General features: G+C 47.5%; 4 non-coding genes and 2 pseudogenes across 4 annotated transcripts; all 6 read right to left on the reverse strand.

Moving 5' to 3' along the window:
• Nucleotides 1-8028: 8028 nt before the first annotated feature.
• Nucleotides 8029-8095, reverse strand: LOC136385192 (small nucleolar RNA SNORD109A). Its single transcript, XR_010747791.1, has one exon. It is a non-coding gene; the product is annotated as a small nucleolar RNA SNORD109A (small nucleolar RNA).
• A 2712-nt stretch (nucleotides 8096-10807) lies between these two features.
• On the reverse strand, nucleotides 10808-10888 carry LOC136385133 (small nucleolar RNA SNORD115). Its single transcript, XR_010747742.1, has one exon. It is a non-coding gene; the product is annotated as a small nucleolar RNA SNORD115 (small nucleolar RNA).
• Nucleotides 10889-12611: 1723 nt separating this feature from the next.
• On the reverse strand, nucleotides 12612-12687 carry LOC136385144 (small nucleolar RNA SNORD115; annotated as a pseudogene).
• A 5717-nt stretch (nucleotides 12688-18404) lies between these two features.
• On the reverse strand, nucleotides 18405-18485 carry LOC136385132 (small nucleolar RNA SNORD115). Its single transcript, XR_010747741.1, has one exon. It is a non-coding gene; the product is annotated as a small nucleolar RNA SNORD115 (small nucleolar RNA).
• Nucleotides 18486-20963: 2478 nt separating this feature from the next.
• Nucleotides 20964-21039, reverse strand: LOC136385145 (small nucleolar RNA SNORD115; annotated as a pseudogene).
• Nucleotides 21040-22253: 1214 nt separating this feature from the next.
• LOC136385148 (small nucleolar RNA SNORD116) lies at nucleotides 22254-22346 on the reverse strand. Its single transcript, XR_010747752.1, has one exon. It is a non-coding gene; the product is annotated as a small nucleolar RNA SNORD116 (small nucleolar RNA).
• Nucleotides 22347-23474: the final 1128 nt, after the last annotated feature.

Here is a 23474-nt window from a genome sequence, read left to right on the forward strand (position 1 = left end):
GGCTTAACTGATTTCTAAATTCATCCCACTGAGGAACTAAATTAACAGTTTATGGTAATCTTACAATTTTACGTTTATTGAAACAATTTATTGCTCTCCCATTGTATGAAGAACTTCAAAATTATAGGGAACTGCTCATCACTGGTCTATGATGGGCTGTTATTATTGATAGCCATTCTGCATTGGAAGGAAGGAGGGAGGGAGGGAGGGAGGGAGGGAAGAAGGGAGGGAGGGAGGGAGGGAGGGAGGGAGGGAAGGAGGGAGGAGGGAGGGAGGGAGGGAGGTAAGGAGGGGGAGGGAGGAAGGGAGGGAGGGAGAGAGGGAAGGAGGGGGGAGGGAGGGAGGGAAGGAGGGGGAAGGAGGGAGGGAGGGACTGGTAGAGAGAAAAGCAAATACCAATTTGAAAAATAGATAAATAGTAATTATAATGAAACACCAAAACCTGGTCCCACTGTCATGACATAGCCTCTGAGTGTTCCAGTCGCCCGTTCCTCTCTGTGGCCTTGCTCAGGCGGCTCCTGAGTCGGGGCTGCCTGTCTGCGGAGCTGCCGCTTGCATGAAGGACACTGAACACACGTGCTCTGGTCACTGAAGCTGGCTGTCGGGAAGCCCCTGACACGGACCCAGGTCCCTATGGCGAGGGCACGTTCTGGGTAACTGGCAATGGTGGACAGAACAGATAATGCCAACAGGAACTGCTGTGCGAGACTCACCGCTTAGATTACTGGAGCAAAACAGCAACTGACACCAAAGAGACACTCGACAGGAACCAGCTTTCTGAAACTCTGTATTTCCTCTGCATCGGATCCACCACGTTACTGCCCAGCGACCACCTACCAACGGCCTCACTAGATCGGTCTCCATATTTTCACGTAATCTGCACTGACAGCTCACTTCTTTAACTTTCTGTCTTTACAAATAATAAAAAAAATTAAAAATTTCTATTTAGGGACAACCACCGATATTTCTTTTTCACAAAAAAGTATTAGCTCAAGTCTTCCAGTAAGGTAATCATACCAATGCTTTACTGCCCTGTGTTTTTTCCCCCATTTTCTCTTAGCCAAACCAAGAGCATCATGAATTCACACTCCAATCTCCATTCCATGACCCTCACTTTGCCACGACCCACAGAGGCTCGTGCTGGGAAGTCGTGAGTGCCCCACAGACGCTCGTGCTGGGAAGTCGTGAGTGCCCCACAGACGCTCGTGCTGGGAAGTCGTGAATGCCCCACAGAGGCTCGTGTTGGGAAGTCGTGAGTGCCCCACAGAGGCTCGTGCTGGGAAGTCGTGAGTGCCCCACAGAGGCTCGTGCTGGGAAGTCGTGAGTGCCCCACAGAGGCTCGTGCTGGGAAGTCGTGAATGCCCCACAGAGGCTCGTGTTGGGAAATCGTGACTGCCCCACAGAGGCTCGTGCTGGGAAGTCGTGACTTTGCCACGACCCACAGACGCTCGTGCTGGGAAGTCGTGAGTGCCCCACACAGGCTCGTGCTGGGAAGTCGTGAGTGCCCCACAGACGCTCGTGCTGGGAAGTCGTGAGTGCCCCACAGACGCTCGTGCTGGGAAGTCGTGACTTTGCCACGACCCACAGACGCTCGTGCTGGGAAGTCGTGAGTGTCCCACAGAGGCTCGTGTTGGGAAGTCGTGAGTGTCCCACAGAGGCTCGTGCTGGGAAGTCGTGAGTGCCCCACAGAGGCTCGTGTTGGGAAGTCGTGAGTGTCCCACAGAGGCTCGTGCTGGGAAGTCGTGAGTGCCCCACAGAGGCTCGTGTTGGGAAGTCGTGAGTGTCCCACAGAGGCTCGTGCTGGGAAGTCGTGAGTGCCCCACAGAGGCTCGTGCTGGGAAGTCGTGAGTGTCCCACAGAGGCTCGTGCTGGGAAGTCGTGAGTGCCCCACAGAGGCTCGTGTTGGGAAGTCGTGAGTGCCCCACAGAGGCTCGTGTTGGGAAGTCGTGAGTGCCCCACAGACGCTCGTGTTGGGAAGTCGTGAGTGCCCCACAGAGGCTCGTGTTGGGAAGTCGTGAGTGCCCCACAGACGCTCGTGTTGGGAAGTCGTGAGTGCCCCACAGAGGCTCGTGTTGGGAAGTCGTGAGTGCCCCACAGAGGCTCGTGCTGGGAAGTCGTGAGTGCCCCACAGACGCTCGTGCTGGGAAGTCGTGAGTGCCCCACAGAGGCAGGCCCGGAGCACATGGCCTTAGTTATCTCCACACAGACTGTATGTTCAGAACATGCCGGCGTACGGTAATGGTGAGATATTTTAAGCAAAAATAATTTAACCTGCTATGTTTACTGAGAATGCTGGACATCTGGGTTCACTCCAGAGTTGGGTAATTAATTCAGCTGGATAATGGACGTGTGAGTCAACATGACCGTAACCACATATATCTACAAAGGAGCTCATTTCTTTGTGTCAAGTTCACGCAAACACACACAACACACACACACTCACACACAGTCATCTGAATAAGCCATAAAATTCACAAGCTGGTTGGTGCAAAACCACCAATAAGATGACAAGTGTCCATGCTGTACATCTGTTGGGCACATTTCTCTACAGCTAAGTAAACACTACGCTCAATCAAAATTATTTGTAACCTGTGTTATTAATGATCCACTGCTTCAACCTGGAACCACAAATTATAGCTCTATTTTCTTATTTCTTCACTCTTAGACATGAATTGACAACTCTAAGGACAAAGAAGAAAAAAAGAAAAACCCACATAACCAAATACGACCCTGCTGAAACTGACGGGGGTCCCACACAACCCCCGAGTCTCGGATGTTCCGGCCATGAGACCCTCATTAACGTTTCTGTTTGAACAGTTTTTATTAGTGTACTCAGTTTGGCTACATGACACAGTTCCCACTCACTCTGAGAAAATGTATTCGCCAGTATCTGGACTAGTTTCATGGGGATATTTTAAATTTTCTATTAAAATACAGTATGCGGAAAACGGCGTGTACTAGAAATTTATAGCTCAATAAATTTGTCCACCCATGCACAGCAACTAACTAACGCACAGATCAAGACACAAATGCTACAAGCCTCCAAAACCACCCACGAATCTTGTTTCCACTGCTGTCTCCCACATGACCTTCCGTGACGGGCGGGTCCCCAGGTCACAGAGCTGTAAATGAAGGACCGATACGGACGAGGCGATTTCGAAAGGGGACTAATGGGCACACGGAGACCCCGCATTCACACACAATGGTATCATGAACCCCGACATAATTGTAAGTGCTAACGAAACGTCTGCTACGTTTTACCACACCCTGGGTCACGACAGAGATATAAAATCATCCCAAAGGAAAGAAATCATTTTAAAGTCCGCTTTCTCTTAATACAGAATTACGAGAAATCAGTAATAAAAACCAAGAAAAAAAAAAAGCCCAACTGCTTGGAAATCGGCGATGCCCGTGGAAACGATCCGCAGTTCAAACCATTTCGACCTGCAGGTCAGAGGGTGGAGCTGAGGCAGAGTCGCTGCCCTGGTGCAGCTGGAAAGGGCTGCGAGGAAACGCAGAGGAAACGCAGAGCGAAGAGCAACGTGAGGCACCTGAGGGCCGCCCCAGAGCAGCGCGTCCCGGCTCACAGAATCTAGACAGAGAGAAGCAGGTCGCATCCCAGAAGCCTGTAAGAGTAGAAATCGGCAAAGTAGTAGACATGCACACGGTATTTAAAAATATAAATCGGCCTGACCTGTGGTGGCGCAGTGGATAAAACGTCGACCTGGAACGCTGGGGTCGCCGGTTCGAAACCCTGGCTTGCCCGGTCAAGGCACATATGGGAGTGGATGCTTCCTGCTCCTCCCCCTTCTCTCTCTCTCCCCACCAAAATGAAAAAATAAAAGCTTTACAAATATATATATATATATATATATATATATATATATATATATATTAGCAACTTGAAATAATTAATATGACAGAGACCTTCCAGAATGAGATACAACACAAAATATTAATACATAGAAGATAACAAGAGAACATTACTAACCAATGTACAATAATGCATTTGACGTGTCAGATGCAATTTTCATCTGACCAGCATGAATCCTGGGCAGAGGAGGCAGTCACAAAGAGAACTTCTGTAATTCCGTTTTCATAAACTTAAAACAAAAAGAAGGAAGTCTTACCTTTGGCGACAGCAGGGAGGGACCTGGAGAGCGTGATGCTAGTGAGGTGAGTCTGTCCGAGAGAGGCAGGTGAGTAGCACACACTGTGCTTCCCGAGTGGAACCTAACGAACAGAATGAACTAATAAGCAAGACAGAGACAGACTCATAGATAGCGAGGGACTGAGCAAAAAAAAAGAGGAAGGAAAAAGCTCGTGGACACAGACCACAGGGTCGTGAGGGCCGGAGGAGGGCGTGGTGACGGGTGGAAACTGGGCTCGGAAGGTGAACTCACAGTGTGTGGCAGAAATGCGCACCTGACACCTGTACCATTCTGTTAGCTGGTGTCACCCTGGTAAACTGCACTGAAGACCTCAGCTAAGGAGGCAGCAGAGGCAGGTCTGCAGGGGCAGCGCGGGGGAAGAGGCTGGCGTCAGCCCGGGGCGGGGTCTCGCCCGCTGGTCACCCCCACCTCCTGTCTGAGTCCTGCTGTAATGTTGGGCAGTCCCCTGGCCACTGACTGACTACAGTGTGCATCCGCCTGCGACACAGTCAGCCCAGCCCCATGAATCTCTGAGGCCACGAACGGTCACAAGTACACAACGGGTTTGGAGAATGTCCTTTCCGAGGGCACATGGCCCCGCTGTTCCCGCCATCCTCACCCGACTCGCTGAGTTCCGTATTTGGCAGTTAACTTTCTCTTTGATCTATGACTATTTTTTTAAGTTGTTTGTTCTTGAGCATTATCTCCAGGGGTTCAAGAGAATAAATGTCAAAAAGAAAACACTGTGATAAATTAATACAGAAATAAGTGCTACTGGATAGAACCCGTGAGAGAACGCTGCCAAGGAGAAGTCCCAGGAAACATCACCTCCAACACGGCGTTCCAGGACACGCAGGGACGCACTTCCCTCGGCACGTGGAGTCCACGCTTTAGCGAGAAATAATGATATGATAGTTTCATCTCTCTCCAACTGATACCTCTGACACATCTTTTTTTTTTTTACAGAGACAGAGAGAGAGTCAGAGAGAAGGATAGATAGGGACAGACAGACAGGAACGGAGAGAGATGAGAAGCATCAATCATCAGTTTTTCGTTGGGACTCCTTAGTTGTTCATTGATTGCTTTCTCATATGTGCCTTGACCGCGGGCTTCAGCAGACCGAGTGACCCCTTGCTCAAGCCAGTGACCTTGGGTCCAAGCTGGTGAGCCTTGCTCAAACCAGATGAGCCCGCGCTCAAGCTGGCGATCTCGGGGTCTCGAACCCGGGTCCTCCGCATCCCAGTCCTCCGCTCTATCCACTGTACCACCGCCTGGTCAGGCACATCCTTTTTTTAAAGCCTAAAACAGTAGTGACATTTGAACGATTTTATTTCAAAAGAAATACTGCATGCAACCTTTCTTCCAAAGTAGTTGTCCTATCTTATACTCTCCCACCATTTTATTAGCGTTCTGATTGCACCACATCTTTGTCAACACTGAAGGTTGTCAAAGCTTGCAGTTTTTATTCAATTTATTGGGGTGACATTGGTTAATAAAATTATACAGGTTTCAAGTAGACAAGTCTTTGATACAACATCTGAATATTGCATTGTGTGCCCACCACCCCAAAGTCAGACCTACTTCTGTCACCGTATATTTGACCCCTTGACTGTTTTCTACTCACCCCCCTCCTTCTGGCAACCACCATGCTGCTCTCTGTGTCTATGAGGTTTCCACAGGAAAAGAAAAAACTGTCAAGAAAACAAAAAGGCAACCAATCCACTGGGCAAAGGTATTTGCAAACCATGGCCCTGGAAGTGGGTTAATATCCAACATCTAACAACTCAACACCAACTAAACACCAACAAACAATCCAATTAAAAAATGGGCAGAGGACCAGAACAGACTCCTATCCACAGAAGACACATAAAAACGGGCAACAAATATATGAAGAGATGTTCAACTTCACTGGCTATTAGGGAAATACAAATCAACACCATGAGATACCACCTCACACCTGTTAGATTGGCTGCCATCAAGACAGGTAATAGTGTTGGAGAGGCTGTGGAGAAAAGGGACCCTCATTTTACTGCTGGTGGGAATGTGAACTGTAGTGGAAAACATTATGGAGGCCCCCCCTCAAAAAGTTAATTATAGAGTTACCATACGACCCAGCAATCCCTCTCTGGGTACCTACCTGAAAAATTTGAAAACATTTATTCGCAAAGACACATGCATCCCATGTTCATTGCAGCACTGTTCATGGTGGCCAAGACATGGAAACAACCAAAGTGTCCTTTGATAAGGGACTGGACACAGGTGATGCGGTCCGTATGTACAACAGAGTACTACGCAGCCACGAGATACGACGACAGGCGGCCACTGGTGACGACAGGACGGACCTGGAGGGACAGCATGCTACGTGAAGCAAGTCAGACACAAACTGAGCGACCACCTGACTTCAGTCCTACGTGGGATGTAACACTGGAAGCAACAAATGGACAAACAAGGAAAACAAACATGTTGAAACATTTATCCTTGAAAAACTTCATGGTCCTAGAGCCATGATGGTGAACCTTTTTATAAAAACCACCCACTTTTGCAGAGCTGGTCAACCTGGTCCCTCCAGCCCACTAGTGGGCGATCCAGCTCTCATGGTGGGCGGTAGTGGAGCAACCAAATGGCGCTGCAGTTGACCCACCATGAAAGCTTATGATCATGGAGTCTCTGTTCAGAAATCTGAATAATTAACCAGACAGGGAATCTCGCATAATATCATGGCTCATTGTTTTATACAATTCTTCTATTTTTTTGTATTTTTCTAAAGTGAGAGGAGGGGAGGCAGTCAGACAGACTCCTGCATGCGCCCGAGCGGGATCCACCCAGCATGCCCACCAGGGGGTGATGCTCTGCCCATCTGGGGTGTTGCTCAGTTGCAACAGAGCCATTCTAGCCCCTGAGGCGGAGGCCATGGAGCCATCCTCAGTGCCCGGGCCAACTTTGCTCCAATGGAGCCTTGGCTGTAGGAGGGGAAGAGGGAGACAGAGAGGAAGGAGAGGGGGAGGGGTGGAGAAGCAGATGGGTGCTTCTCCTGTGTGCCCTGGCCGGGAATCGAACCTGGGACTTCCACATGCCGGGCCGATGCTCTACCGCTGAGCCAACCGGCCAGGGCGACAACAATAATTCTTAATCCAATATAAAATTGCTAAAAATTCTTTTAATATCAACATTTTTCCATCAAAACGAAAAAAAAGTTAAAATGGAGGAAGAAATTATAAGGTTCAACAGGGCAGATAAGCTTTGTGAGGGTCTTATTAAGGAAAAAGGCACATCGTGTAACTATTTTCAAACAAGGCTTTAAAAAGGTAAGGGCAGAGGCCTGAGGACTCCTCACAGAATATGATGTCTCAACTTCAAAGGATCTTGGTGAGGTACTTACCCCTTCTCTGAAGTGGACGACCCGATTTCAGCCCTCGGTCTCAGCAAAACGTGACTTTAAAAAACATTAAAAAAGCAAAGAGAGAATCTTAGAAACTATTCAATACTGATGACCACAGAGAGCTAAAGCTGGTCCCCTGTCATTACTAAACATGCGCCGGCAACATTCCCTTGTTTTTCAGCCCAGCACGAATGAGACACGCCACGTCCATCCCAGTCGCCGGCTCCCTTCTTAACTCAGTCTCGACTTCGTTCTCTGGCTCGTTATTCCAGAACCGAGCGAGTCCCTAAATACCAGGACCTGTGTCTACAACACCCTGTTCACCGTGAACAGAGCACAGCAAGGCTCGGATCACCAGTCACATCCAAAGCGGCTTCCCGCCTCATCGGACAGGGTGCGCACGCCTTGCGCACAGCCGGGCTGTGTCACCACCGAAGGGGCGCGACATCAAGCCAGGCTTGGCCGGTTTTATTTGTCCCGCGAGAGGGCCCCAGATCTGGATCTCAGATTGACATCTGCAACGAGTCCCTCAGCGTCCTCAGACAGCTGCGCTCATCACGGATCCAGACAAGACCCCCCCCCCCCCGCCCCCGACCGACCGACAGACAAATGAGCATTTCCGCAGCCAGGCTCCCCGCATGCGGGCTTGTCGCCTACGGCCCACGGAACAGAGGGCGGGAAAGTGCAGCCCACACGCGCCACACGCATGAAAAGATGGGACTGGGGCTGTTTTAACAGAATCAGGTAAAATCTACTGGAAATAAAAAGAAACTCTTTAACTAAAATTTTAAAGAGTAAATGAGGTAGCAAAATAATAGTATATCTTTATATATGACCTATATACAATTTATATACATTATTCTTTATCATTCATATGCAATATATATTGATTGATACATATTATGCTTGGTACATGTTATGCTTCTGCTTATATTTGTACTGCAGTGATATTATATATATATGTCTATTATACAACATAATATCAATTATATAATATATATAACATCACTACAATACAAATGTAAGCAGAAGCATGTACGCTCTGAATGTTCCAGATAAAGATAAAAATCAATATTGTGCACATCTGGACTTCATGACAAGAGGATTGGCATCCGATACAAAATGGTGAAAATGCGTTGTAATGAGTCCCCCAAATTACTCAGGTTACTTAAAAAAGAGATTTCAAGAAGGGAAGAAACAATAAATACTTGAGCCATGGGGTGGGGCACACTCACCAAGAAAAACATCTATCCCCTGTCCCTGGCGGGTAACGGGTTCACTTGGCAGGAATGGGCACTTGTTCAAGCTTCTGCCCCGCAGCGAACCACCTGCCCACAGACACACACAGAAACAGATCAGTCAGAAGTGGCGCGGAGTTAAAAACAACGCCCGTTTCAGTTCATCCGACTGCTGCCCGTGCCGCGACCATCAAGGCCACCGGACCTGCAGTCACGTTGGTCCTTGGTTCATCCCAGTGTTTGCTCCCGGAATTCTTTACTTTTCAGATGTCCCATGATTCTCTGCACCGCCCTCTGCTAGTTGTCTCTGGAGCGGACAATCCGCAGCTGTGCTCCGCCCGATACAGACGACGGGGATACACAGGACGGGAAATGCGCTGCGATGCGGCACCACGCGGGCGCGTGGGCGGGGCCGTGGGCTACCAAGGACGGCCTCAGCCGGGCCGGCTCTGAAAGGGCGATTTTTTTGTACTAGAGGCCCCTCGGCAGGACCTTGGCGGCATCAGATACTTATGCGTGTCCTTGGCTCATATGGGACAGCTAAGCGGTAAGCGTCCTGCACGCCCGCCGCAGGAATGCTCCTAATGCGCCGCTGGCGGGGCCTCACAGCGGGCACGGCGGCATCTTTCCTGACTTGAGTGAACCGGGCTACATGCTGGTGAGTCCCACAGCTTCCCAGGACCCCCCATCTAGAAGGACCCTGAAGGGGTATTTTGCAGCGGGGCGGTTTTTGATGCTGAAACATCACAGACACAGAGAATCAGGGGCCGACTGTGGACTCAGGCTCCATCACCTTGGAGGTTCCGACAGTCAGTAACGATGGATCGGCCGCACCTGCACCAGGATGCTGCTTCCTCTCCTGGCTCCTCAGTCCTTTTCACGCACAGATCACAGGGCACGGCTCCTGGCTAGTCTCCATCGTAACTGACAAAGAGAAACATGACAGCAACACCAAACATATGAGCCACGTCTATTTCATGGATTCTTTCCCTTGGTAACCTGCAAATACTCCCGAATATCTGAATTTCTGCAAAACCTGTTCCTCATTACAAGGGTACAAACTACATTTTCTTTTCAAAAACCTCAGAAAATATCCTTTAAAAGAAAGGCTTGTCATTTTCTCAAAATGTCTGGTTTCTAAAATCTGAGTTCCCTGTAACAAACTGAACGTTATCTGGCATCACTGAGATCAAATAAATTCCGAGCTAACAGTTCTTTGAGGAATCAAATGTCCCAAGTACAGTCAAACAAAAGATGTCAAAATGCCAATCGAAAAGAACTAGAGTGTCAAATGCCAACAACTCTGTCCATAAACATGGTATGCCCATGACATTATCCCAAAGTTTTATATTGTTTTGCAATGCAGGCCCATGGGAAGAAATCACTGATGCACTTCAACTGCTAACCACTGTGGGCATGAACTTTTCCACACAAACATCTCTGCATTTCCAACACTGACCATGACAGGGATCATGGATCAAGTCTATGAGAATAACAGCCTCCAGCTCCCCAATGATGTGAGAGTTCTTCAGGAGCCCATCAAAAAAGAAATTAACTTCCTTCAGTCTGATTCATTTCAGGAAACAAAAAACTCTTTGGTTTTAAAAGGACTGTTCCCTAATCTGACATGCAGAAAGAATATATCCTGTATACACACGGGCTTAATACAACACCAGCATCTTTACTGCCTAAGGGAGAAAGAGCTTCCTGCTCACACTCGTTCTGTCTCCTGTCTCTATGCATAACAAAAGACATCCACTCACCGGAAACGTGAAGGCCACTGCCACCACCTTGCCACCAGGTCTCACTTCAGACACAGAGAGAGAAAGAAGAGAGTTTGAACCCTCAGTCCTGGGAACGGGCGTCTGTAAGAAGGAACAGTGCGGCACCATCAAAGCCTGTGAACACGAGCCAGCCGTGTGCACGTGCAGACAGAGGAACAGGACTCCCTCAACAAACTGCTCGCCTCAACCACACAACCCCATTGCTCAGAGGAAAATGTCTCCCCAAGGTGGTGCCACAACGTTGTCACCTACACTGGGCCTCAGCGTAATCCTATTGAGCATGATTTTTACGTCATCATCTCTCTCCGAGACAATAAGGGTTGTCATCATTGACCCAATGGCAGCAATTCGCAGGCAGATATCTGACAACTGCACATTCATATGCTCACCAGGCATGCTTCCACTTCTGGAAGAAGCCTGAAACAGCCAAGCTGGGAAGCTTGACGTCAAACCAAAGTCTTTCTTTGGGGACATGACCTGAGGAGGAGGAGGAGGAGGAGGAAGAAAGCCATGTGAGTGATCTGCTCTGACACCACTGGGAGTGAAGCTCATGCATGGTCCTCCTTTGTGAGGTAATAATGATCATTCCAAATGAATAAACCAATAACTGATAGAATGAATGAATGAATGAATCAATCAATCAATCAAGTCTGGGCATTACAGGTTACCAAAAGACAAACACACTCACACACATGCATACTAATTTATAGGATTTCCAGGTGAAAACCGAACAGAATGCATACAGTAAGCACCTGGTATGAAAACAATACATCTCAGACACTCACAAGGCCAGTCCTATGGCTCATGATAAAAAAAAAATTAATGCAACATTAATCCAAATGGGAGTTGCTCTAAGAAACAGCTTCTCAAACACCTGGACACCTTCATTACGGCTCATTTCCTGAATTTCAGGTGAATCCCACTCACCACAGAAACATAAAAACCAAGGATTCGCACAGGCTGCTCTTCCATGTTGGAGTCCTCTTTCATCCCTCACCATCAACTCCGAGAGCAATGTCAACAAAGCCTCCCAGAATACAGAACTAGACACCACACTTTCATGTAAATCAAAAGTCAAGGTCAAGATACAATAATCATTTAAAAATATTCCCAAGATCCTACCTAGCTCCATACATTAAATACTAAACATTACCTGATATCCCTCAGGACAACTGTGAGCTGAGAGCAAAGACGTATTTGGGGACACAAGCGTCCTGAGGACACTCAACCAAAAAGATCTCAAAACAACAATCGAAAAGAACTGGTGGCAAATGCACACAATTCTGTCCATAGACACGACATACCCACTACCTTTTCACTTATCCCAAAGTTCTAGAGTATTTTAAAACATAGGCCCGTGGAAAGAAATCACTGCTGAAGTTCAACTGCTAACCACCATGGGCATGTCTTTCTGTACACAAAACATGTTTACATTTCCAACAATGACCATGACATTTATCATGTCTGTAAGAGTAACTGGCCTTAAGCTCCCCCATAAATGACTCAAGTTTTTCCAGATACCATCAAAAAAAAAAAAAAAAAAAAAAAAAAATTAGCCTACTTCCAGTCTGATTCATTTCAGAAGAGGAGAAAATCTTTCGCTAAAGGGAATATTCTCCAAAACTGACACCCGTATAGAAAATATCGTGTATCAATACTGATGTTTAAGACAAAAACCCAACATCGTTTTGTCTAAGGTAGAACCTGCTACTTATACACCATTTCTATTTCTGGTCTCTATCCAAGACCAAAAAACATCCACTCACCTGAAACATTAAAGCGACAACCACCAGCTTACCAGAGGGTCTCACTGCAGACACAAAAAGAGGAAAGAAAAAGAAAAGAGTTTGAAACCTTGGCCTGAAGCATGGCTGTCTCTGAGAAGAAAATACAGGGCGCCATCAGAGCCTGAACACAAGCCAGCCACGTTCACACGCAGGGGGTCGGGGGGAGGCACGCGGGATTCCCTCAGGAACTGCCTGCCTCAGGAACACAACCCCGCTGCTCAAGAGGGAAATAAGATTCCCCAGCGTGGTGCCACAATGTTGTCACCTGCACTGGGCCTCAGCGTAGTCCACTAAGCATGATTTCTATGTCATCATCTCTCTTCAAGACAATATCATCATCATCAACCCAAGGGCAGCAATTCACAGGCAGACATCTGGACAGCTGCACATGCGTATACTCACCAGGCACGATTCCCGGAACTGAGGACAAGGTGGCCCTGTGACCTGCATGGCTCCACTGCTGGAAGAGGCCTGACACAGAGAACCTGGGAAGCTCGAGGCCAAACCAAAGACTCTCTTGGGTACATGACCTGAGAAGGAGGAGGAGGAAGAGAGTTGTCTGAGCAACCTGTTCCGTCACCACTGGGAGTGAAGCTCATGATGTTGCTCCTTTGTGAGGTATGATCATTCCACATATGAATAAATAAATAACTTATAGATTGAACAAATTAATCATGAAGGTAGGGCATTATAGATTCCTTAGAGACACACATTATACACACACACACACACAGACAAATTTATATAATTTCTACATGAAAATTGAACAGAATGTATACAGGAAGTGTCTGGCATGAAAACAGTACATCTCAGATACTCACAAGGCCAGGCACGAGGTTCCTGATTAAAAAGAATTAATGCAAAATAAACTCCCATGAGAGATGCTCCAGGCAGACACAGACTGGGCACCTTCAACGCTGCTCATTTCCTGAACTCAAGGTGCATCCCACCCACCACGGAAACTTAAAAATCAAGGTTTAACACAAGCAACACAACCATTCAATAGTTCCCTTTCATACCTCACCACCAATGCCAAGAACACTATGCCAAAACTCCCCAGAATATGAAACGAGACCCCACGCCTTTGTGTAAATCAGAAGTGAAAGTCAAAGTGCAACAATCACTTAAAAATAGTCTCAAAATCGGTAGAGCGTCGGCCTAGCGTGCGGAGGACCCGGGTTCGATTCCCGGCCAGGGCACATAGGAGAAGCGCCCATTTGCTTCTCCACCCCTCCGCCGCACCTTCCCCTCTGTCTCTCTCTTCCCCTCCCGCAGCCGAGGCTCCATTGGAGCAAAGATGGCCCGGGCGCTGGGGATGGCTCTGTGGCCTCTGCCTCAGGCGCTAGAGTGGCTCTGGTCGCAATATGGCGACGCCCAGGATGGGCAGAGCATCGCCCCCTGGTGGGCAGAGCGTCGCCCCATGGTGGGCGTGCCGGGTGGATCCCGGTCGGGCGCATGCGGGAGTCTGTCTGACTGTCTCTCCCTGTTTCCAACTTCAGAAAAATGAAAAATAAATAAATAAATAAATAAATAAATAGTCTCAAAAGCATGCCTAGCACCAAACATTATCTGACATCCTTTAGGACAGTGGTGGTCAGCCTGGTCCCTACCGCCCCCTAGTGGTGGTCAGCCTGGTCCCTACCGCCCCCTAGTGGCGGTCAGCCTGGTCCCTACCGCCCCCTAGTGGTGGTCAGCCTGGTCCCTACCGCCCACTAGTGGATGTTCCAGCTTTCATGGTGGGCGGTAGCAGAGCAACCAAAGTATAAATAAAAAGATAGATTTAACTATAGTAAGTTGTTTTATAAAGATTTATTCTGCCAAACTTAGCGAAAATCCGACATAAGTACTTGGTAAGTAATTATTATTATATGCTTTAACATGCTGTCATTCTGCTTTATAAATTTAATAAAGTAAAGTGACTTCCCTACTTTATAAATCACCATGACTGTGGAACCTGTGGGCAGTTAGAAAATTTTACTACTAACAGAGATAAAAAATGGGCGGTAGGTATGGTTGACTACCCCTGCTTTAGGACAACTGTAATACAAGAGTTAAAACTTATTTGGGGACACAACCGTCCTGAGGACACTCAACCAAAAAGATCGCAAAATACCAATCAAAAAGAACTAATGTCAAATGCCCACAATTCCGTCTATGGACATGGTATGCCCATAACATTTTCTAACAGGTCACCTTCACTTCTCCCAAAAGTCTTTAGAGCAGGGGTCCCCAAACTGTGGCCCCCTGAGGCCATTTTTCCGGCCCCTCGCTGCACTTCCAGAAGGGGCACCTCTTTCATTGGTGGTCAGTGAGAGGAGCATCCACATCCTGTGCTCCTGGAGTACTGTATGTGGCGGTGCCGCAAAGCGCAGCGTCGCTCACTACAGTACTATTTCCGGTGACGTGGCACACACACTTCACAGCTCCAGAAGTGCGTCATATGACACACTTCCAGTCTGCACTGCCCCACACCACCGTAAGCAGTGTGAAATAACAGCAGAAGTAGGAAGAAAGGCAAAGCGCTATAACCATTACTACACAGTACAATGGCCCCCATACTCCCCCAAATGTACAACTAACGGCCCCTATAACCTCCCTTTGCTCAAAGTCTCCCCCCACATTACTACACGCCATGTTCCCCCTATTATAAGACCCTGTCTTAGGGCCCTGGCCGGTTGGCTCAGCGGTAGAGCGTCGGCCTAGCGTGCAGAGGACCCGGGTTCGATTCCTGGCCAGGGCACACAGGAGTAGCGCCCATTTGCTTCTCCACCCCTCCGCCGCGCTTTCCTCTCTGTCTCTCTCTTCCCCTCCCGCAGCCGAGGCTCCATTGGAGCAAAGATGGCCCGGGCGCTGGGGATGGCTCTGTGGCCTCTGCCTCAGGCGCTAGAGTGGCTCTGGTCGCAACATGGCGACGCCCAGGATGGGCAGAGCACCGCCCCCTGGTGGGCAGAGCGTCGCCCCATGGTGGGCGTGCCGGGTGGATCCCGGTCGGGCGCATGCGGGGGTCTGTCTGACTGTCTCTCCCTGTTTCCAGCTTCAGAAAAATGAAAAAGAAAAAAAAAAAAAGAAAAAATAAAAAAATAAAAAAATAAAAAGACCCTGTCTTATATTAATTTTACCTCCAGAAGGCAGGGCTGTCTTATTTTAGGAGGTGTCTTATAATAGGGGAAACATGCAGCAGTGGGCTTCCCACAGAAGAGGCCCATCGCTGCTGCTGCAGGTGTCCAGGACGCTGTGTACACAGTGTCACAGGCTGGTCACCGCCATCCCTGAACACAGCACTGGAGGCGGTGCTGGGCAAGGTGGCATGTTTTCAAGTTGCCAAGCTAATGGCGTGCACTGGCAGACCATTCGTGGAGGGAGAATTTGTTAAAGAGTGCCTTCTTTCTGTTGCCAAAGAGATGTGTCCAGAAAAGGCAGACTTATTTAGTACAGTTAGTCTTTCAGGATTTACAATTACACGAAGGATTGAAGAAATGGGAGACAATTTGCATGAGCATTTGCAAAACTCCGCAGGAAAACTTTCCTGTTTTTCCTTGGCACTCGACGAGAGCAATGATGTTCGTGATTCTGCACAACTTCTAATTTTTATTCGTGGGACGAATGACAATTTTGAAGTCACAGAAGAGCTTGCTGCACTGTAAAGCATCAAAGGAACAACTACAGGAGAGGATATCTGTGAAAAGGTTTCCCAAACTGTGAAGGATTTGGAGCTGGACTGGGCTAAACTAGCCAGTGTGACAACTGATGGTGCTCCTAGCATGGTGGGGTCTAAGAAAGGAGTAATTGCTCGCATTAACCTAGAGATGGACAAACGTAACCATTCTCATCCAATAGCCATACACTGCCTCATCCACCAACAAGCGCTATGAAGTAAACCACGGAAGTGGGACTCTTACGAAACTTGTGGTACGTTGTGTTAACTTCATTAGAACTAATGCACTAAACCACAGGCAATTTCAAGGAATTTCTGTCTGAGCTAAATGTGGCCTATGAAGATGTTCTGTACCACACAGAAGTCCGTTGGCTGGGTCGAGGGAGAATTTTGAGACATTTCTATGACTTACTTCCACAGATTACAGCTTTTATGCTTTCAAAAAACAAAGAAGTACCACAGCTCAATGATGCAGAATGGAAATGGCACCTCGTCTTTCTGACAGATGTAACAGAGCTACTCAACAGTGTCATAATGTGCAACTTCAAGGAAAAGGGAAGCTCGTCTATGACATGCAATCACATTGGAAAGCATTTGAAGTAAAATTAGGCCTCCTTATCAAACAAGTGAAAGAGGAAAATTTCTGCCATCTCCCCTTCACTCAAAATCTGTTAGCGGAAAACCCTTGATTGCATTCCCAAAAGAAACGTGTGTGGATTCACTAGAAAAGGAGTTCCAATTCAGATTTAAAGAGCTTCATCTCCATGAACAGGAGATACAGCTTTTCCTTAACCCATTTTCTACTGACACTGAAAATGTGGATACAATTGACCAAATGGAACTGGCTGAGCTGCAGAATTGTGACTCTATGAAAGACGCATTCAAGTCAAGCAGCTTGCCTAATTTCTATGCATCTCTCCCCTCTGAGACATATCCTAATCTCAGGAACCATGCACTCAGAATGGCAACCATCTTTGGCAGCACTTATGTCTGTGAACAGACTTTCCAGAATGAAACATCTGAAATCTCCAACCAGATCTAGACTAACTGATGCACACTTGCATCACTTGTTACGGCTAGCAGTGACAAATATGGAACCGGACATTGACCATCTCATTAGCCAAAAGCAGGCCCACAGTTCCCATTGAAATACTGGTCAGTTTGTTGATTTAAATTTACTTGTTCTTTTAAATATTGTATTTGTTCCCGTTTTGTTTTTTTACTTTAAAATAAGACATGTGCAGCCTGACCAGGCAGTGGTGCAGTGGATAGAGCATCGGACTGGGATGCCAAGGACCCAGGCTCGAGACCCCGAGGTCGCCAGCTTGAGTGTGGGCTCATCTGGTTTGTGCAAAAATTCGCCAGCTTGGACCCAAGGTCACTGGCTCAAGCAAGGGGTTACTTGGTCTGCTGAAGGCCCATGGTCAAGGCACATGAGAAAGCAATCAATGAACAACTAAGGTGTCGCAATGCGCAACGAAAAACTAATGATTTATGCTTCTCATCTCTCCGTTCCTGTCTGTCTGTCCTTGTCTATCCCTCACTCTCACTCTCTGTCTCTGTAAAAAAAATAAAAAAATTAAATTAAATTAAAATAAGATATGTGCAGTGTGCACAGGGATTTGTTCATAGTTTTTTTTATAGTCTGGCCCTCCAATGGTCTGAGGGACAGTGAACTGGCCCCTTGTGTAAAAAGTTTGGGGACCCCTGCTTTCGAGTTTTGGAACATAGGCCCATGGGAAGGAATCATGGCTATAGTTCAATTGCTAACCAGCACAGGCCTAACTTTTTGTACACAAACATCTTTACATTTCCAACACTGACCATGCAATAAGTCTATGGGAGTAACTGGCCATACACTGCCCACAAATGATGTGACAGTTCTTCCAGATTCAATTTAAAAAAATTAGCCTCTTCAGTCTGATGCCTTTCAAAAAAGGAGGAAACCTTTGTTTTCAAGTGATCCATGCCCAAACTGTCACAAAGAAAATATCCCGCATCAATACTGAGGTTTAAGACAGAACATCACCATCTTTTCATCTAAAGGAGAGCTTGCTGCTTACGCCTTTTTTACCACTGGTCTCTATCCAAGAACAAAGACATCCACTCACCTGAAACATGAAGACAACCGACACCAACTTGCCGCCAGGTCTCCCTGCTGAAACAGAGAGAGAGAGAGAGAGAGAGAGAGAAACAGTCTGAATTCCTGGCCTTGGGCATGGGTGTCTGTGAGGGAGACACTAGGGGCACCATCAAAGCCTTGCAACACGAGCCGCCTGTGTTCACAGGAAGGGAGCAGGTAGAGGCACACGGGGTTCCCTCAGGAAATGCTTGCCTCAAAACACAATCCCACTGTTACAGAGAAAAATAGGACTCCCCAACATGGTGCCACAATGTTGTCACCTGCACTGGGCCTCAGCGTAATCCTATTGAGCATGATTTTTATGTCATCATCTCTCTTCGAGACAATAAGGCTTGTCATCATTGACCCAATGGCAAGAATTCGCAGGCAGATATCTGGGTAACCGCACATTTGTATGCTCACCAGGCACGTTTCCCAGAACTGAGCACAAGGTGCCCTTGTGACCTGCACGGCTCTGCTTCTGGGAGAGGCCTGACCCAGAGAGCCTGGGAAGCTCGAGGCCAAACCAAAGTCTTTCTTGGGGTCACGACCTGAAGGAGGGGGAGGAGGAGGAAAAGATCTGTATGAATGACCTGTCCTATCACCCTTTTGAGTGAAGGTCATGTATGTTGCTCCTCTGTGAGGTTTGATCATTCCAAATATTAATGACTCAATAACTCACAGGATAAAAAAATGAATCAATACAAGGCTGTGCATTAGAGATTCCTAACAGACACAAACATGGATAGAATTTCCACGTGGAAGGTGAAGAAAACACATACAGCTAGGGTCTGGCATGAAAACAGGAAGTCTCAGATACATGCAAGGCCAGGACTATGACTCATGACAGAAGAATGACAACATGAATTCCTACGTGAGGTGCTCCAGGGCACACAGATACCTGGACGCCTTCAATGTTGCACATTTCTTGAATTCCTTGAGAACATCACCCTCCATGCAAACTTAAAAACCAATGTCTGAAGTCCAATTGTATTTTCTTTCGGGGTCCCATTCTTACCTCACTGTCAGCCCCACAAAGCAATGCCAGGACCAGCTCCTCACAGTATAAGACTAGAGGCCACACTTTTGTGGCGATCAGAAGTCAAAGTCCAGATAAAACAACGATCTGGGAATAATCTCCAGACCCTAACTGACGCCATATGAGAAAAACAGGATATTATCTGACATCCTTTAGAACCGTAATCCGAGAGCTAACAATTATTTGGGGATAAGAGCATCTTGAGTTCATTTAAGCAAAAGATGTCAAAATGCCAATTGAAAAAAAACTAAATTATCAAAGGCCCACAATTCTATCTATGGACATGGTATGCCCATAACATTTCCTAACAGATCACATTCACCTATCCCAAAGATCTAGAGTGTTTTTGGACCATGGGCTCACGGGAAAAAATCAGTGCTGCAGTTTAATTGCTAAGCACCATGGGAATGTCCTTTTGTACACAAACAACTTTACATTACCAACAGTGACCGCGGCACTTTTCATGTATTAAGTCAGTGGTTCTCAAAGTGTGTGCCAGGGCGCACTGCTGCACTCTCAAAGATTTCCAAGTATTCCAGAGAAATATGTGCCTGTCGGGGGCTAAAACACCAACAAGGTTTTTGGAGTTTAGATTTTGGGGGGACAGAGGTGTGGGGAATTGGCTGTAAGCTGACAGTTTGCCCAACCCCCCACCTCACTTGCCTGATTAGGTTGCAAAGGGCTGTTAAGCTGTGGTGCTGGATTGTTTACACTGCCCTCCATGTTCCCCAGAAAGACTGGAGGCAAGTTTCTTCTATCCTTTGGTGTAAAGTTAAGATGATATGTATGGTGGGGGTTTTCTGCACTCAACACAATTAAGAGTAAAAAGAGAGGAATTCTTCAATGTGTTGATGAGGAAATAAGAGTTTGCCTTTCAAACATATGCCCAAACATTGAAGAAATCGCTAGGACACATCAGGCTCATGTTTCTCATAAACACAAGAATGAAAAGACTTAACACATTTGTGCCGGTACCTCCTGAATTTACTAAATCTTACTAAGAATGCATATAGATAAAAAGATAATGTTTTTGTTGTTTTTTAAAATTTTTAATCTTTTTACAAATTCTAAAAAGCATAACTCAAAAAATGTAACAAAAAAATGTTTTTTAATGTCAGAAAAAAATTAATTTATTCATATTTCTTTTAATTACCATAAAAGCATGTTTGGACTTTATATATATTTTTTAAATATTTGACTTAATTATTATAACATATTTCTTAGAAATTTGTATATACTGCGCCTACAATTATTTGTAGGATTTTAAATGCGTCCCGACTTCAAAAAGTTTGAGAACCACTGTAGTAAGTCTATGAAAGCAACTGGTATTAAGCTCTACATAAATGACAGAGTTCTTCCAGCTTCCATAAAAACTAACATTAGTCTGATTCCTTAAAAGAAAAATCTTTGGTTTTAAAGGGATCTGTGCCCAAACGAACACAACAAAGAATGTATCCTATATTGACACTGAGGTTTAAGACAGGACACAGAATCTTTCTGTCTAAGAAAGCGCTTGCTCCTTATGCCTTTTCTGTGTCTGGTCTCTATCCAAGACCAAAGACATCCCACTCACCTGAAACATTAAGGCAGTCGTCACCAGCTTGACACCTCGGACTCGGGCAGGGTCGTCTGTGAGGGAGGAACCACAGGGCACCGTCAGAGCCTCTGACACGAGCCGGCCGTGTCCACAAGGGGTCAGGGAGAGACACGTGGGTTCCCTCAAGAAGTTCTCGCCTCAAGAACACAGCCCCATTGCTCTACAGGGAAATAAGTCCCCCAACGCGGTGCCACAATGTTGTCACTACACTGGGCCTCAGCACAGCCTTATAAAGCGTGATTTTTATGTCATCTCTCTCTTCAAGACAGTATTGTCATCACTGACCCAAGGGCGGCAATTCACAGGCAGATATCTGGACAGTGGCACATGCGTATGCTCACCAGGCACGTGTCCCAGAACTCAGGGCACCACGGTGGCCTTGTGACCTGCATGGCTCCACTGCTGGAACAGGCCTGACACAGAGAGCCTGGGAAGGTCGTCTTTCTTGGGGACATGACCTGAAGAAGGAGGACGAGCAAAAGAGACATCTGAGTGACTTGTTCCGTCACTACTGGAGTGAAGCTCATGCAGAGTGCTGCTTTGTGAGGTCTAACCATTCCAACTATGAATGAGTCAGTTACTCACAGAATGAACAAATAAATCAGTAAAAGACGGCACATTATTGATTCCCAATAAACAAACACACACATACAAACACAAATACATATAGGATTTCCACACTGAATGTGATGGAAACAAATATAGCTAGTGCCTGGCATAAAAAAAAATACGTCCCAGGTACATGTGAAACCAGGCGTATGGCTCACGATAAAAGAATGGACGAGCCCTGGCCGGGTGTCAGCCTGGCGTGCAGGAGTCCTGGGTTCGATACCCAGCCAGGGCACACAGGAGAGGCGCCCATCTGCTTCTCCACCCCTCCCCCCCCTCTCCTTCCTCTCTGTCTCCCTCTTCCCCTCCCGCAGCCAAGGCTCCATTGGAGCAAAGATGGCCCGGGCGCTGGGGATGGCTCTGTGGCCTCTGCCTCAGGTGCTAGAATGGCTCTGATTGCAACAGAGCAATACCCCAGATGGGCAGAGCATCGCACCCTGCTGGGTGTGCCGGGTGGATTCTGGTCGGGCGCATGCAGGAGTCTGTCTGACTGCCTTCCCGTTTCCAGCTTCGGAAAAATACAAAAAAAAAAAAGAAAAAAAAAAAGAATGGACAACCACACGAACTCTGCTTCCTCCCTTCCTGAACACAACACCCCATAACCAACATCTGCACTGGGAACCTGGCCCACACAGATCCGTGTGCTGAGCTCACAGGGCCTCAGCCTTGACCCCACTCCCTACTCATTGGGCCCTGAATGGGTGCCAGCCAAGTGGACAAAACATGGCCATTCGTCCCAACACCTCATCCTCAAACCACATGGACACAATGAAAATACAACAGAAAGACTGCAGGATCTGGAATGCTGACACTCTGAATGGTGCCCATGTGACTGTGACCGGGGGAAGCTGCCCCTCACTCTTACAGTCCCTGGGGCACTGAACGTGCTGGTGGACCTCAGATCCGATGAGAACGACGGTTGGGGTTCTCACTCATTTTGTTCAGCTTTTCCAAGGAATGTTTTTGAGGGAGTCATCATCGATCCGAGCACGTTCCGGGGTCCTGTGTTACTGACCGGGGAGAAGAGGGGAACAGGAAGGCTCACCTGCCCGAGTGATCCACGGGCACGGGGCACAGCCATGGGCACATTTCCTCCGGGACGCCCACACACCTCCTGTCACCAAGGGAGAGGGAGGTCATCTCTTCACGGCTGACGGTGAACCTTGCACGGTCACTCCGCCTGGGACGTGGAGAGAAATCACAGGCACATTTGAGACATGCACCCAGTTTCTCGGGTAACAAGAATCAGGCTAACCTTTCCCCCAGGTGAGCTTTGCACCTGTCTGTCCTGCACCTCTGTCCCTGAGAAGTGACTGCAGGCGTGTGTGAGACCCCGAGGGCAGGGATGCAGCTGTGTGTGCATGTGGTCATGGGCAGAGGACTCAGCACCTGACAAAGCACGTCCCCCAGATGCACACCCTGCTTCCCAACAAAGGAAGACTGGCCTTCAGAGACAGAAGACAACTTTGACCTCAAACACCTTCTAAAACGGTTAAGAAACACGATTATTTCCACCACTGCTCCTTCCGAACAAATCACACCGCTTGTACGTACATTCTCCTCCTGATCGTGGATTTCACATCACCTTAGTCGCAGGGCTGGTGTGGTCCCTGCACGCTGTCACACGTAGTGCACACTTGATAAAAACCAGCCTGCCCCTGTCCACAACAAAGAACAACCCCGTTCTGGGACTCAGATTCCTGACTAGGAAGTCAACGACTACGGTAAACACATGAACAGGGAGCTGAGCAACCCAATCTCGATCAGACACAACCCACAGACAGAAGAAAACCTTCTTCCTCTCAAAGCGGAAAACCACTGCACCTAAAACACTGAGTTCATTTAGGAGAACTGTCCTCAGTGGCTCATCAGGTTAAATAAAACAAGAATGGGTGTTCTGCACCCGACGGGACCCCCATTAGAGCTCCCCTGAAACTGAGGGCTCAGTCCCCTCCAGGGACTGGGCATTCCCTCATCCAGGAAGATGCCAGACCCGACCTCGGCAGCAATGTTAGCAGTAGCTGCCCTGACCAAAGGAGGATCCTGATGCCTGCAAAAACATGGCCTCCATCGCTACGCCGCAGAAGGGGCCGAAGCCTGGGGACGGTTGTCG

This window comes from Saccopteryx leptura, chromosome 13 (assembly GCF_036850995.1).
Source record: "Saccopteryx leptura isolate mSacLep1 chromosome 13, mSacLep1_pri_phased_curated, whole genome shotgun sequence".
NCBI classification, from domain to species: Eukaryota; Metazoa; Chordata; class Mammalia; order Chiroptera; family Emballonuridae; genus Saccopteryx; species Saccopteryx leptura.